Source organism: Podarcis vaucheri (genome assembly GCF_965113315.1).
Source record: "Podarcis vaucheri genome assembly, chromosome: 7".
In the NCBI taxonomy this organism is placed as follows: Eukaryota; Metazoa; Chordata; class Lepidosauria; order Squamata; family Lacertidae; genus Podarcis; species Podarcis vaucheri.
Genome location: NC_138765.1, coordinates 2,686,332 through 2,700,858, shown reverse-complemented (window position 1 = coordinate 2,700,858; position 14,527 = coordinate 2,686,332). Strand labels below are relative to the sequence as shown.

General features: G+C 49.0%; 1 protein-coding gene across 1 annotated transcript in view; it reads right to left on the bottom strand.

Moving 5' to 3' along the window:
- The window catches only part of LOC309536955 (synaptosomal-associated protein 25-like), a 49,716-nt gene extending 35,279 nt beyond the window's left edge, over window positions 1-14,437 (bottom strand). Inside the window, exon 1 of the mRNA XM_082231372.1 lies at window positions 14,316-14,437. The gene's annotated coding sequence lies outside the window, so the exon portion shown is untranslated. The remainder of the gene's footprint in view (window positions 1-14,315) is intronic.
- Window positions 14,438-14,527: the final 90 nt, after the last annotated feature.

Genomic DNA, 14,527 nt, shown 5'->3' with positions numbered 1-14,527 from the left:
ACAACTGGTGGAGTGTTTGGATTAGGCTCCCTTCGATGTGGAGCATAGGGTGGAGGTGGAAGCAGCTCTTCCTCTGGTCCCTCAAAAATGGGTTTGAGTTTATTTGGCAAGATTCCTTTCCTAGCTTCGGCTTTTACAGCCAATAATTTGCATCGTTGGACTTTGCATTCCCTTATCCATGGAGGATTTTTATTTAATGTGCTCAGCCAAGAATCTATATATGAAAATTGTTCTGGGCATCCTCCAGTTTCTTTGGCGATGTCAGACCAAAGTTTGCTTACTAAATTTATATCAAAGGTTCCTTGAGATGGCCATTCAGTATTTTGCTTCGGCCACTCTAATTCACATAACGTTCTCAGGCGCTCTGGCGTCATTTTGACTCCATATGCCCCTGAGAAGGCTTTCTTAAAATTACTTAACATGCATTCAAGAGGTGTATTTCCCCCCTTTGAACCCCCAACTCCCATTGTATGGCCCTGTGAAGTATCCACTCAGTCACTCACACACACACTTCGTGAGTTTCCTTGCTCAGTGAAGTCGCCTTACTGAGAACCGAAGTACTACCCACTCCACACTCAGGTCAGCTACAGATTGCTCTGTACTTTCTCACACATACAATGCGCTAGATACTTCACCACACACTACCTCCCATTCTTCCCTTTTCCCCCACCAGACCACCATCTGATATACCCAACCACCTAGCGTACTCAGTTCCCACTTACTGAGACGCAGAAGTTTGATCAAGACTTCTCTTCCTCCCAATTAATTGGAGGGCCAAAAATCCCTTTGTGCACTTACCCTTGGTTGGTTCCGTTTCCCCCCGGTCCGTCGCCGCCAGTGAGCAGGGTATCAGACAGATGAGACTTCTGCGTTCCCCCTGGAAAAATTTACCAGTGCGCGCTGGGTAGGCAGTGAGTGGTCCTCTCTCTTGTACCCTGCCCAGTAGGGCGAAGGGGCTGCGTTCCAGCAGACCACTTATCCGAGTCGCAGGCACCATAAAATGTAGCACCCTGCTTGTGGTTAACGCTTAGCTGGAATGAAATATTCAACGCAGCAATAGAGAAATTAAAATAATTATTTATTTGTCAGACAAATAAATGAGAGGCACAGTGGTATATGGTTACCAAGCTCTGGCCTGGCTCCTGCCATTATGGCCAGCCCTTATATTCCCTTAATCCAGCCCCCTTTGCTCCTCCTGTGGCTGCCTCTGTCCAATCAGCCTAGTTGGATTTCCTATTGGCTGATTGCTATACCCAATCCTAAAAGATACACCCACATCCTCCTGTCCTTATATGGAACACAAACAGCTATATATTGTTACATCTATAAATGACAAATAAGTAGTAATATATCTTACATGTGTCTCAACAAGGAATCTTAATTACCAGCTCACCTCTTGCCCTCCTTGCCCTTTTGCCTTCTAAAACAAATGGTTAATCTTAAATTTTTATCTTAAACATATGTCAAGGATCTTGAGTTTCACATCAACATTGAAAGATCTACTTCATTTGAAGGTTTCTAAACAAATGTCTGACAGCTAATATATCAGGACAGCATTTGATGGCGTCTTCTTGTCTGGCAAGAGGCTGGGCTCAATGGCCCCTGTGGTCTATTCGAACTCTAGGACTCTATGATTCTATGAAATAAGAATCTAACATCTAAATTTGTTACTTTCTAAATCCTTTGCATAGTTACATTTAAGCCAATATATTTAAGCTAATATATTTCATACATTATCATAGGTAACCTTTTAAAAGAATAAAGCTTCTCAAAGTAGAAAGGAAGGAACTCAGTAAAAAAACAGTTTTTAAAGAAGGCTCTTTAGTTTACACCTCCCCCTTTCACCCTCCTTTCCAGCCTCAAAATAAAATAGGAAGAAGCTTCTTTTTCCCCAGCCAAGCCAGTTGCCTTTTCTCTCAGTTTTAAAAGACTTCCCAAAAAAAGCCTCTCTTTCTCTGTCAGCTAGATGCTTCTCCCCATTTGCCTCTGGCCTTAGAAAATACAGCTCAAGGTTTAAGAGAGGCCCATGGTATCATTTTACTATTTGCCCATTCCTAATTATGTTTATCTCTGCCTTTTTTATCTTCTGTAACATGTAGGGTCAGTGTCCTGTAATTTCAGCTTTTACGACTTTGAGAATTGTTTTCTGCTATAAATCAAAGGGGCCCTTGTCTAGAAGAATAAACATTACCAAGGTTGTAAACTGCTGGTCTTCTGGCTTGAAACTTTTGAAAATCTGAGCTCTCTCTTTAATATACAAGTCCTGATCAAACATTAATAAAATGCAGGCTTATGCCTGATGCCTCAAAGGTCCTCCGCGGGGCATACCAGGAGAGGCGGTCCCGTAGGTACGAGGGTCCTGGGCTGCTCCTATGCGGGGATCAAACCTGCAGTCTTGACATTATCAGCACCACACTGCAGCCAACTAAGCTTTCCAGGCCAGCCCATCCATGAGGCAAGTGGAGCAACTGACTCAGGCGGCAGAATCCGAATAGAGTTCTTTATTTCCCCCCTTGCTTCTGACGTAGATCTTCACTCACCCCTCCTTCCCTGGCAAGGAGTGGGCACCATTTTGCGATTCGCCTCAGATGCCAAAATGCCTTGGGCATCACACACTTCCTCTCTGCATGGCAGGCGCCGGATTGGTGCCATAGATTGTCCCAACACCTCTCTGAGAGCGGCTTTTACCACAGCCTCAGCCAGAGACCATTTGAGTTCTTCCAGAGACAAACTATTTCGTCAAGCAATCCAAAGAGAGTAAGCAAAGCTCGCTGGCCCTGCACCCTGTCTCCTCGAAAGATTCCATCAATGGTGTCTCCAAAAAATTTTGCGAACTAATATCAGTGTACTGGAAGAAGCAAGATCACCAGTGTTGAAGCAATGATTCTTCAACATCAACTTGGTTGGACTGGTCGTGTTGTGCGGATGCCTGATGATCGTCTTCCAAAGCAACTACTCTATTCCGAACTTAAAAATGAAAAGCGTAATGCTGGTGGTCAACAAAGGAGGTTCAAAGACTCTCTCAAGGCAAACCTTTTAAAATGTAGTATTTTTTCATCCTGTGCAACTGGCAGGGCCTTAAGGAGTCCTCGCTGCGGGATCACATTCACCCGGTGCTATACCAGCTGCACTGGCTCCCGGTGGAGTACAGGATCAGGTTCAAGGTGCTGGTTTTGACCTTTAAAGCCCTATACGGCCTAGGACCCTCGTACCTACGGGACCGCCTCTCCCGGTATGTCCCACGGAGGACCTTACAGTCTTCAAAAACATCTTGGAGGTCCCAGGCCACAGGGAGGTTAGGCTGGCCTCGACCAGAGCCAGGGCCTTTTCAGTACTGGCCCCGACTTGGGGGAACGCTCTGTCCCAAGAGACTAGGGCCCTGCGGGACTTGACATCTTTCCGCAGGGCCTGCAAGACAGAGCTGTTCCGCCTGGGCTTTGGCCAAGGCACAGTCTGACCCCATCCTTCTGTAATCCTCATAGAACTCTAGCCCAATGGTTGCCATTAATTTGATTCTGAATTGATTTTAGAATGAATTGATTTTAGAATGCTGTGTTACTTTTATTGTGGTTAGCCGCTCTGAGCCCGGCTTCGGCTGGGGAGGGCGGGATATAAATTTAAAAATATTATTAGTAGCAGGAGTAGTATAAAGGTAAAAGGTAAAGGGATCCCTGACCATTAGGTCCAGTCATGACCGACTCTGGGGTTGCGGCGCTCATCTTGCTTTATTGGCCGAGAGAGCCTGCGTACAGCTTCCAGGTCATGTGGCCAGCATAACTAAGCTGCTTCTGGCAAACCAGAGCAGCGCACGGAAACGCCGTTTACCTTCCCACCAGAGCGGTACCTATTTATCTACTTGCACTTTGAGGTGCTTTCGAACTGCTAGGTTGGCAGGAGCTGGGACCGAGCAACGGGAGCTCTGCCAGTGGCGGGGATTCGAACCGCCGACCTTCTGATTGGCAAGTCCTAGGCTCTGTGGTTTAACCCACAGCGCCACCCGCGTCCCTTATTATTAGTATAAATATAAACACCGACAACTGGGAAACACTGGCCTGCGAGTGCTCCAGTTGGAGAACAGCCTTGACCAAAGGTGTCCTGGGCTTTGAAGACACTCGAACTCAGGACGCAAGGGAGAAAAGTGCTAAGAGGAAGGCACGCTTGGCAAATCCACACCGGGATCAACTCCTGCCCAGAAACCAATGTCCCCACTGTGGAAGGAGGTGTGGATCCAGAACTGGCCTCCACAGTCACTTACGGACTCATTGTTAAAACTGTGTTCATGGAAGACAATCTTACTCGGCTACGAGGGATCGCCAGAGAAGGAGAAAGCATCGTGACCTCACAATGGCCAACCAAATGCCAGTGGGAAACAGGATCTGAGTGCAAGATCAACTCTCCCCTCCTGCCGTTTCCAGGGACTGGGACTCAAAAGCCCCGCAGCCTCCGACCGCAGAGGCCGGGCCGAGCCATGGTGGCTTGAAAGCAGCCACTGACAGCTCTTTCCCCCGTGGATTTGGCTGACCCTCCTTTAAAACCGTCCAAGTCAGTGGCCATCGCTGCCTCCTGTGGCAGGGAGTTCCGTAGTCCAACTCTGTGCTGTGTGAAGAAGGGCTTGTTTTTACCTGCCCTGAATCTTCCCACGCTCAGCTTCACTGGATATCCGCAAATTCTAGTGTTAAGAGAGAGGGAGAATCACATCTAGTGTCATGAATCACTTCTGTCTCAGTTGCTCTGTCCCGATTTGCTTGCCCAAAAACCTCACATGGAAGCCAGACTACACCCTGGACTGGCTGTTTGTAAAAAACAACAAAACAGCATTTTGAATGCATTATAAACATGCAACACCAGGAGGCGCTGTAGAGCACAAAACTTTTCCATGCAATTTTACATTGCACTTCTTTTTCTCTGGTTATAACGATTTAATTGATGACTTCTTTCTAGCATTTTCCCTCCATGTGTAGATCCACCCCGTCTTTACAGAGCATTCTTCCTGATCTGCCCGCATGGAGGATAGATGACAAGGATTACTCATCCCAATTTCTTTGCTTCGTACACCTTTGCATTTGTCGCTTGTTTGCCGCACGCCTTTCCATGCGTCTCCCCATCACTTTCCTAAGTGCAAACAGTCCACCCCTTTTTAAAAAACAAAAACTGTGCACACTTGAATTTCCCAGATATGCCCTGACTCAAACCCCACCTGCAAAATGCCGGCCTTTGAAGCAACATAGACTCTCAGAACTGCAGCACCTCAGCCGTGGCTCAGTTTCCCCTTCGTCAAGGACCTGCCTGCTGGTTAATGGCTCACGGCCGACTGAAAGCACGGCATCAGATTTGGCCAAAGCTATCCGGCATGACTCATCGGAGCCGTTCAGCTTTTCTTTGGTCCCTCTTACACTGGGGGAGGGAGGAGGAGAGCAGGTCAGTCGTGGGGGATGGAGAGCAAGAAGGATCTCAAACCCATTAGAGCCCGGAGCCTTCACAACCCATTAGGCGGGGAGGCCAAATGCCTGACAGTTTACAAGCCTTCTCCTCTGTCCCATCTCTCTCGTCGATATAACCTTTCAGATCTTCTGGCATCAGAAAGTGGGAATAATGTTATTACTATAGATGCCCCTCCATCTCAGAGTCCCCTGGGCTGCTGCAATTATGGAACAGGATGCCGGTCTCGCAACCAGCCCTGCTCCTCTGCCGTCCAGCATGACGTACGGACAGAGCCCTCTGTTTTTGGCTGCACACATCTTAAACTGTAAACCCATCCCTGGCTTAGCAGTACAGGAAACTCACTGGCACTGTGATAGGAATTTTGAGGTCTTAGATATATGGTAATGTTCGTAAGCATACCAACCAAGCACGTACATAGATCAGCACAGGAAGACCGACCTGGAACCATTTTGATTCCAAATGTTTTCTCTGCAAGGTCAAAGTGGGAAACCTCCCCATTGTCTCTTTCCTCACAAATCCTGTCTTAAGGGCACATTTAAGATATGAATAGGGCGTGAGCCTGTGACCTGGCCCAGGAACTAAGTATTTATCCTTACAAAAGACTAGCCAGGCTCCCCAGGTAATCCAATCGAGTGAGCATTAAACAGGTAACCTGGCAGACAGGAGGTAAACAAAGCACTCAGATTTCTGCTGTAGACCGCCTTTTCTGTGATGTAGGTATGATGTATCTGGGGGGGGCGGTCTTAGGTTACACCCCTTCTGTGATGTATGTATGATGTTTCTGGGGGTGGTCTTGATCTACCGGGTGGCAATTTCATAAGTCATTTTTCTGGGTTCCTCCTCTCTCCTGCGGGTAAGGGGAGCACCCTGTTGCAACAGATCAATAAAGATCAAGCTTACTAGCTGCCTTGCTTTTCAATATTCTCTGGTTGGCCTCTGTTATTTTCTCTGACCAATAGGGAACCTACATAAGGACTCTATATGGGCTCTTGGATACCCCATAAGGGAAAAGGGCAATTTTTGTTTACAACAGCACCAAGCCCCTGAAGGAACAGGTGTGCAGCCTGGAAGTCATTCTGGACTCACAGCTGTCCATGGAGGCGCAGGTCCATTCTGTGTCCAGGGCAGCTGTCTCCCAGCTCCATCTGGTACGCAGGATGAGACCCTCCCTGCCCGCAGACTGTCTCACCAGAGTGGTGCATGCTCTGGTTATCTCCCGCTTGAACTACTGCAATGCGCTCTACGTGGGGCTGCCTTTGAAGGTGACCTGGAAACTACAACTAATCCAGAATGCGGCAGCCAGACTGGTGACTGGGAGTGGCCGCCGAGACCATGTAACACCGGTCCTGAAAGACCTACATTGGCTCCCAGTACGTTTCCGGGCACAATTCAAAGTGTTGGTGCTGACCTTGAAAGCCCTAAACGACCTCAAAGGCCCAGTATACCTGAAGGAGCATCTCCACCCCCATCGTTCTGCCCGGACACTGAGGTCCAGCTCCGAAGGCCTTCTGGAGGTTCCCTCCCTGCGAGAAGCCAAGTTACAGGGAACCAGGCAGAGGGCCTTCTCGGTGGTGGCGCCCGCCCTGTGGAACGCCCTCCCACCAGATGTCAAAGACAAAAATAACTGCCAAACTTTTAGAAGACATCTAAAGGCAGCCTGTTTAGGGAAGCTTTTAATGTTTAATAGATTATTGTATTTTAGTGTTTTGTTGGAAGTCGCCCGGAGTGGCTGGGGAGACCCAGCCAGATGGGCGGGGTATAAATAATACATTATTATTATTATTATTAGTCAGATCATTGGGTCCACCCAGCTCAGTACTGTCTGCACTGGCCGCCAGCAGGGTTTGGGACGAGGCTCCTCTCCCAGAGACGCTATCGAGGATTGCACTTGGACCTTCTGCATGCTCTCTCGCTGACCCACAGCCCTTCCGCGACTTGTTTTCTCTGCTTCTGCTACATGACCTGGTCTGGCCCTGCTGCTAAGTGGTTTCTTTTGTGGTCCAGCCAATCTCCCTCTGGAACAGGGATGGGCAGCTGCACGCAGGCAAAGTGCCCGTCAAACGTCCCTAAGGACACGGGTTCGAGACCCGCTGCCAACTAGAGCGTCAGTGCATCGGTGCAAACGCAAATCTCCTTTCTACGAGGTACCTAGGCACCTCAATCCTGCGCAGTTCAGGCGTCCAGGCAGGCCCCTTTCCTTAACGAGCAGAGCAGTCTTGTCACTGCCAGTGACAAAGGGCTCCCTTTTATCCAGCGCTAATTGGCGGGAGACTTTGCAAGCAGCCACTTAATGCATCCGTTCCCTAATGGCTCCTAGCTGAAATTAAAAGGCAAGTGAAGAGATCCAAGGAAGATTTATCCAGGCAATTACAAGCTTTGTTGTTCGCGGAGGGCAAGGCTACGCATGGCCGCTAACCAAATGGCTGTGCAGCGCCTCTGTTGCTGGAAACGGCAGGAGGGGGAGAGTGCCGCTCTTGCGTTCGAATCCTGCTTGCCACTTTCCCGCCGGGGCATCTGACTGGCCACTGCGAGAACAGGGTGATGGACTAGACAAGCCACTGACCTGTTCCAGCAGCCAGAGTCTTCTTATGTTCTAACTGAACCTCCAGATCCAAAGGCAGTCTATCTAGGTTCCTAGGCTCATAGGGCTATTTGGTCACGGTAAGAACAGGCTTTTATTAATAATAATAATAATAATAATAATAATAATAATAATAATAATAATAATAATTTATACCCTGCCCTCCCCGGCCAGGGCCGGGCTAACACCAGTAAAATTACAGTAAAAACATAATGGGGGGGGGGATCCAATTTAAAATACAGGTTAAAATGCAATTTAAAATGCAGCCTCATTTTAAAAGTAGCCCATAGATCAAGAACAGGCTTTTTATTATTATTATTATTATTATTATTATTATTATTATTATTATTTATACCCCACCCTCCCCAGCCAGGGCCGGGCTCAGGGCGGCTAACACCAGTAAAATTACAGTAAAAATAGGGGGGGAATCAATTTAAAATACAGCTTAAAATGCAATTTAAAATGCAGCCTCATTTTAAAAGTAGCCCATAGATCAAGACCATAAGGGGAGGGAAACAGAAGGGTCAGTCCAAACCAAAGGCCAGGCAGAACAGCTCCATCTTGCAGGCCCTGCGGAAAAGTGTCAAATCCCTAGTCTCTTGTGACAGTGCATTCCACTACGTTGGGGCCAGTACTGAAAAGGCCCTGGCCCTAGTTGAGACCAATCTAACCACCTTGTGACCTGGGACCTCCAAAATGTTGTCATTTGTGGACCTTAAGGTCCTCCGCGGGGCAGACCAGGAGAGGCGGTCCCGTAGGTATGTGGGTCCTAAACTAGATGGGCTGCTGGCTGATCCAGGAGGGGTCTTGGGCAGCTCAGAAGGAGGGTTAGAACGTGGTTAGAACGTGGTGTTGATAATGCCAAGGTTGCAGGTTCGAACCTGTATGGTCCAGCTGCATTCTTTTCCCATTGGCCTACATAGATCATCCCGCCAAGCTACAAGGGGAATTGTCCTGCTTCCCCCAAATTTCTTAACCAGGACCACAGCTCAGCGCAGGAGCAGCTGTTTTGCACGCAGAAGGTCACAAGGTTTTTCCTAGCATCTCGAAGAGAACCATGCCTAAAATCCTGGAGAGCTGCTGCCGGTCAGTGTAGGCAACCCTGCGCTAGATGGACTCAGCATAAATAGGGCAGCTTCCTTTCTAAGCACGGCGAGGGTCTGCTCACAGCTTTGCAAGCTTCCAGTCGGCTGAGCGGCTTCTGCGTTTGCCTTCCATTGCAGCCACAGCCCAGGAAAAAAATAACAATAACAGAACTCTAAGAGGTGACTGAGACAAGGAAAGTGAGCCTGCAAGGTTTACACCACGATTTCTAAAGGATGAGGTCCCTCCAAAACATTTAGGGGTGCCAGTGAATCGGTATGTGGGGAGCCCAGATATTTCCCCCCTCTCCAATTCCTTGCAATATGTCACAGCGAAGGGGATTCCCGGGTAGAATTTGTGGACCGCAAGCTACCACATGCTTAAAAGAGCAAAATATATTCGGCTAATTACTGCCATCCCAGAAGGGAATTCCTTCCAATATACCTGAAGGAGCGTCTCCACCCCCATCATTCTGCCTGGACACTGAGGTCCAGCTCCAAGGGCCTTCTGGTGGTTCCCTCACTGTAAGAAGCCAAGTTACAGGGAAGCAGGCAGAGGGCCTTCTCGGTGGTGGCACCCGCCATGTGGAACACCCTCCCACCAGATGTCAAGGAAATAAACAACTACCAGACTTTTAGAAGACATCTGACTGCAGCCCTGTTTAGGGAAGCTTTTAATATCTGAAAGACTATTGTATTTTAATATTTTGTTGGAAGCCACCCAGAGTAGCTGGGGAAACCCAGGCAGATAGGCGGGTATAAATAATAAATTATTACTATTATTATTATTAATCCTAACAATGGCAATTGCTTCTCATTCATTACAATGCTGATAGCTCACTTTTCCTCTACAAGCTCAGCGGGGCACCGTGATTCTCGCTATTCCCATTTCTAGCCTCACAACAGTCCTGCGAGGTAGTTTAGGCTGAGAGACAGCGAGTCACCCAAGATCGCCCAGTGAGCTTCATAGCTGAGTGGGGATTTGAACCCTGGTCTCCTAGTCCAACACTCCAACCATCAAAGGTAAAAAAGGTAAAGGACCCCTGGACAGTTAAGTCCAGTCAAAGGCGACTGTGGAGTTGCGGCGCTCATCTCGCTCTCAGGCCAAGGGAGCCGGCGTTTGTCCGCAAACAGTTTTCCGGGTCATGTGTCCAGCAGGACTAAACCGCTTCTAGAGCAACGGGACACTGTGACGGAAACCAGAGCAGCACATGGTAACGCTGTTTACGTTCCCGCTGCAGTGGTACCTATTTATCTACTTGCACTGGTGTGCTTTCGAACTGCTAGGTTGGCAGGAGCTGGGACAGAGGTATCCCAAGCCATTTGCACATGTTGCCGTACAACCAGTCTATGCAGAATGTAGGCACCCTATATATAGAAAGGAGCAAACCAGTGATATTTGAGGGAGCAGGCCAGCAGGCGGGGCCCATGACTTACATCACAGGAGCCTAAAGGTAAAGGGACCCCTGACAATTAGGTCCAGTCGTGGCCGACTCTGGGGTTGCGGCGCTTATCTCGCTTTACTGGCCGAGGGAGCCGGCGTACAGCTTCCAGGTCATGTGGCCAGCAGGACTAAGCTGCTTCTGGCGAACCAGAGCAGCACACGGAAACATGTTTACCTTCCCGCCGGAGCGCTACCTATTTATCTACTTGCACTTTGACATGCTTTCAAACTGCTAGGTTGGCAGGAGCATGGACTGAGCAACGGGAGCTCACCCCGTCGCGGGGATTCAAACCACCAACCTTCTGATCGGCAAGCCCTAGAGGCTCAGTGGTTTAGACCAGTGTTCCCCAACCTTGGGCCTCCAGCTGTTTTTGGACTACAATTCTCATCATCCTTGACCACTGGTCTTGCTAGCGAGGGATGGTGGGAGTTGTAGTCCAAAAACAGCTGGAGGCCCAAGGTTGGGGAACACTGGTTTAGACCACAGCGCCACATTACCCCACACTAGTCAGATCATGGTCACATACAGAATCAACTCCCCGATTCTTTAAAAACCAAGGAGAAGGGGGGCACTCAGCCCTCCACACGCACCTGTTTTGCAGAGCTTCGACACCAGCCTCCAACTCTATTGCTGCCTCTCAAATGAAAAACACAGATTTGCCACCTTTACATTTTTCACACAGCCAACGAACCCTTCCAAAAAAAGACCAGGCTGGCCACCCTCCCACTTGCTATCGAGCTTCACAATCTCAGCGCTGCAAAACAGCTTTGTGCCGGTCTCAATTCCTTCGTGAGTTTTCTGAAATGTTTCTTGCGGCAGTGACGGTAAACACAATGCCCTTGCAAGAGGTGATGTGCTCAAGAAACACTGGTGCTCCGAGAGCTCCCTCCATCTATCTCCAGATGCACTTTGCAAGAGGTCAGCTGCAAGCCGTGTAAAATCAGAGCTTGTAAACAGGACCAAGCAGGAGAAAAGGGTTTACAGGTCTGCATTTCAAAATCTCTGGGTATTCTGGGAATCTTTAGGTGGAAGGGAAAACATATGGGGACTTCTGTGGATGATGACAGCAGCCACGAAATTAAAAGACACCTGCTTCTTGGGAGAAAAGCAATGACAAACCTAGACAGCATCTTAAAAAGTAGAGACATCACCTTGCCAACAAAGGTCCGTATAGTTAAAGCTCTGGTTTTCCCCGTAGTGATGTATGGAAGTGAGAGCTGGACCATCAAGAAGGCTGATCGCCAAAGAATGGATGCTTTTGAATTCTGGTGCTGGAGGAGACTCTTGAGAGTCCCATGGACTGCAAGAAGATCAAACCTCTCCATTATTGAGGAAATCAGCCCTGAGTGCTCACTGGAAGGCCAGATCCTGAAGCTGAGGCTCCAAGACTGTGGCCACCTCCCGAGAAGAGAAGACTCCCTGGAAAAGACCCTGATGTTGGGAAAGATGGAGGGCACAAGGAGAAGGGGACGACAGAGGACGAGATGGTGGGACAGTGTTCTCGAAGCTACCAGCATGAGTTTGACCAAACTGCGGGAGGCAGTGGAAGACAGGAGGGCCTGGCATGCTCTGGTCCAGGGGGTCACGAAGAGGTGGAAACGACTAAACAACTAAACAACAACAGACTGTCACTATTTTCCAAGTGGGATTCAATCAAATACCAGCAAATTCAAGTTGCACAATTAAGGCGGAACTGATGCTCTTTGAACAAGCTCATTTACAAAACAAAACAAAACTCAAACATTTTGCAGGAAGGAAAGTGATGGTGAAAATGCTCTGGAAAGTGTGGAATGGCAATACTTCAACAGAGACATGGTGCCCAGACCAAGGGAAGTAATAGCCTTGCTCTATTCTGTCCTGGTCAGACCACACCTGGAGTCCTGTGTCCTGCTCTGGGCACCACAATTTAGGAAGGATATCGACAAGCTGGAAGGTGGGCAGAGGAGGGTGAGGAAGATGATCAAGCCTGATGAGGAACAGTTGAGGGAGTTGCATATCCAGCCTGGAGGTGACGTGACAGCCATCTTCAAACACCTGAAGATCTGGCACATGGGAGACGGAGCAAGCTTCATTATGCTGCTCCAGATGGGAGGAGATTCTGACTAAATATTAGGAAGGACTTTTTGACAGTAAGAGCTGTTCAGCCGTGGAACAGACTCTCTCTTGGAGGTTGGTCAGGGATTCCTTAGCGGTCATTCCTGCAAATCAGGGGGTTGGACTAGATGAACCTTGGTGCCCCTTCCAACGCTTCAGATCTATCGTTCTAGCAGATTGACACCATGTTGTGTAAGCTACTTGCAAACAAATCAAAACAAACGCGCGACAAGCAGATTGTGCCCCTTAACCTCCCTGTAAAATTGGAGTAAGAAAATCGAGATGAACGCTCCACAGTTTGTCTGGGAGTGACCTGCCTCTCCTGTGACTAGATGAGAGAGGGGAAAGATGGAAACTTATAGCTCAGAATCAGCCCACAGTTGCTGGGCCTTTATATACTGCTGTGATATATTATTAGGATGCAGCAGTACGTATCCCTCCCTCAGGCGACACTCTGGAGCAAGGAAAAGGGTGAGTCTGTACACTTCAAACGGCTGGAGCTTGCAAGAGAACCCAGCAGTCCTAACTTGGGTTGCAGAGAGAGAGACAGTGTGGTGCATTGGTTAGAGCAGGCAAAGGCAAACCCGGCCCTCCAGATGTTTTGGGACTACAACTCCCATGATCCCTAGCTAGCAGGACCAGTGGTCAGGGATGGTGGGAATTGTAGCCCAAAACATCTGGAGGGCCGAGTTTGCCTATGCCTTGGTTAGAGTATCAGAGGCTTGGGTTCAAATCTCAGGCACAAAGCTCACTTGGGTGATCTTAGGCCATCTCTTGGCCTAGCCTACTTCACAAGGTTGTTGTGAAGATTAAATGGGGAGGGGGAGAAAACCACGTATGCACCTTCGGGTTTCCTCAGAAAAATGAATAGACGAACATTTATAAACAGCCGATTAACTCAGGCAACTTCACAATTCCCCTTTCCTGCGGCCATTTCAAAACCATCCGCACCACTCACTGCATTTCAGGGGGTTGGGCTAGATGGCCCTTGGTGGTCCCTTTCAGCTCTATGATTCTGCTCCATTCTAATTTCAGCCTCAGCTTGGACCCTCAGAAGCACCTGTTCCCCGATCACTCGGATCCAGAATTAATCCCAGGGAAACCTCTAGAGACTTGCTCCAGATCCCCGCATCTGACACAAACACACCTCTCCTCCTCGCAACCCACCATCCATTCAGCCCCCGAATCTCCCTCTAGACTCCCCCTCTATTCAGTTTCAGATCCCAGGCGCCCCTCTCCCCTCCCCAAGGCGCACGACGCGCAATCCGCCTCTTTTATAACCATCAAGAACTTTGCCCGTTCGCTCGCAGTTGCCGACAGAAGGAAATAAACAACAGGTTGGTGGTTCGGAGGAGGAGATTTTTGGCAACTCCCTGACGCATCGCAGAAACGGCTTCGGGATGCAGGCAGCAAAACGAATCGAAATCAAAGACTGAAGTTTGTTAAAGGCTGGGACGAAAATGGCCAAAAGGCCAGCGCTGTTGCAAGACCACAATTCCTAAGGAAGGATGCGCCGCCTTTGAAGTTCACCTGCTCATTTTCGCTCTCAGATCAAACAGTAATTTTTTTCAAAAATTCTTCTTTTAATGAAGACTCACTTTCTTGAGCTTCCCAGCGCCCCCCCCCCAGAGCGCAACAGCTCCCCCCTCCCGCCCCCAAATCTTTTTTTACCTGTTTCTCCTCCTGTCCCAGACTCCTGCCTCCCAGTCCTCCCTCATCAGCAACAAGCCCAGCGCTCAGGATGGAGAGGATGGAGCCCCGCCCTCTCCGCCTGGGGCTGCGGACCCCCCTCCCCACTGCCCCGCCTCTGGAGCCACCCCATTGGGCGGGGAGCCTTGAAAGGCAGCCGGGGGAGGCCTCTGGTTGGCTGCCGGGCTGGGGAA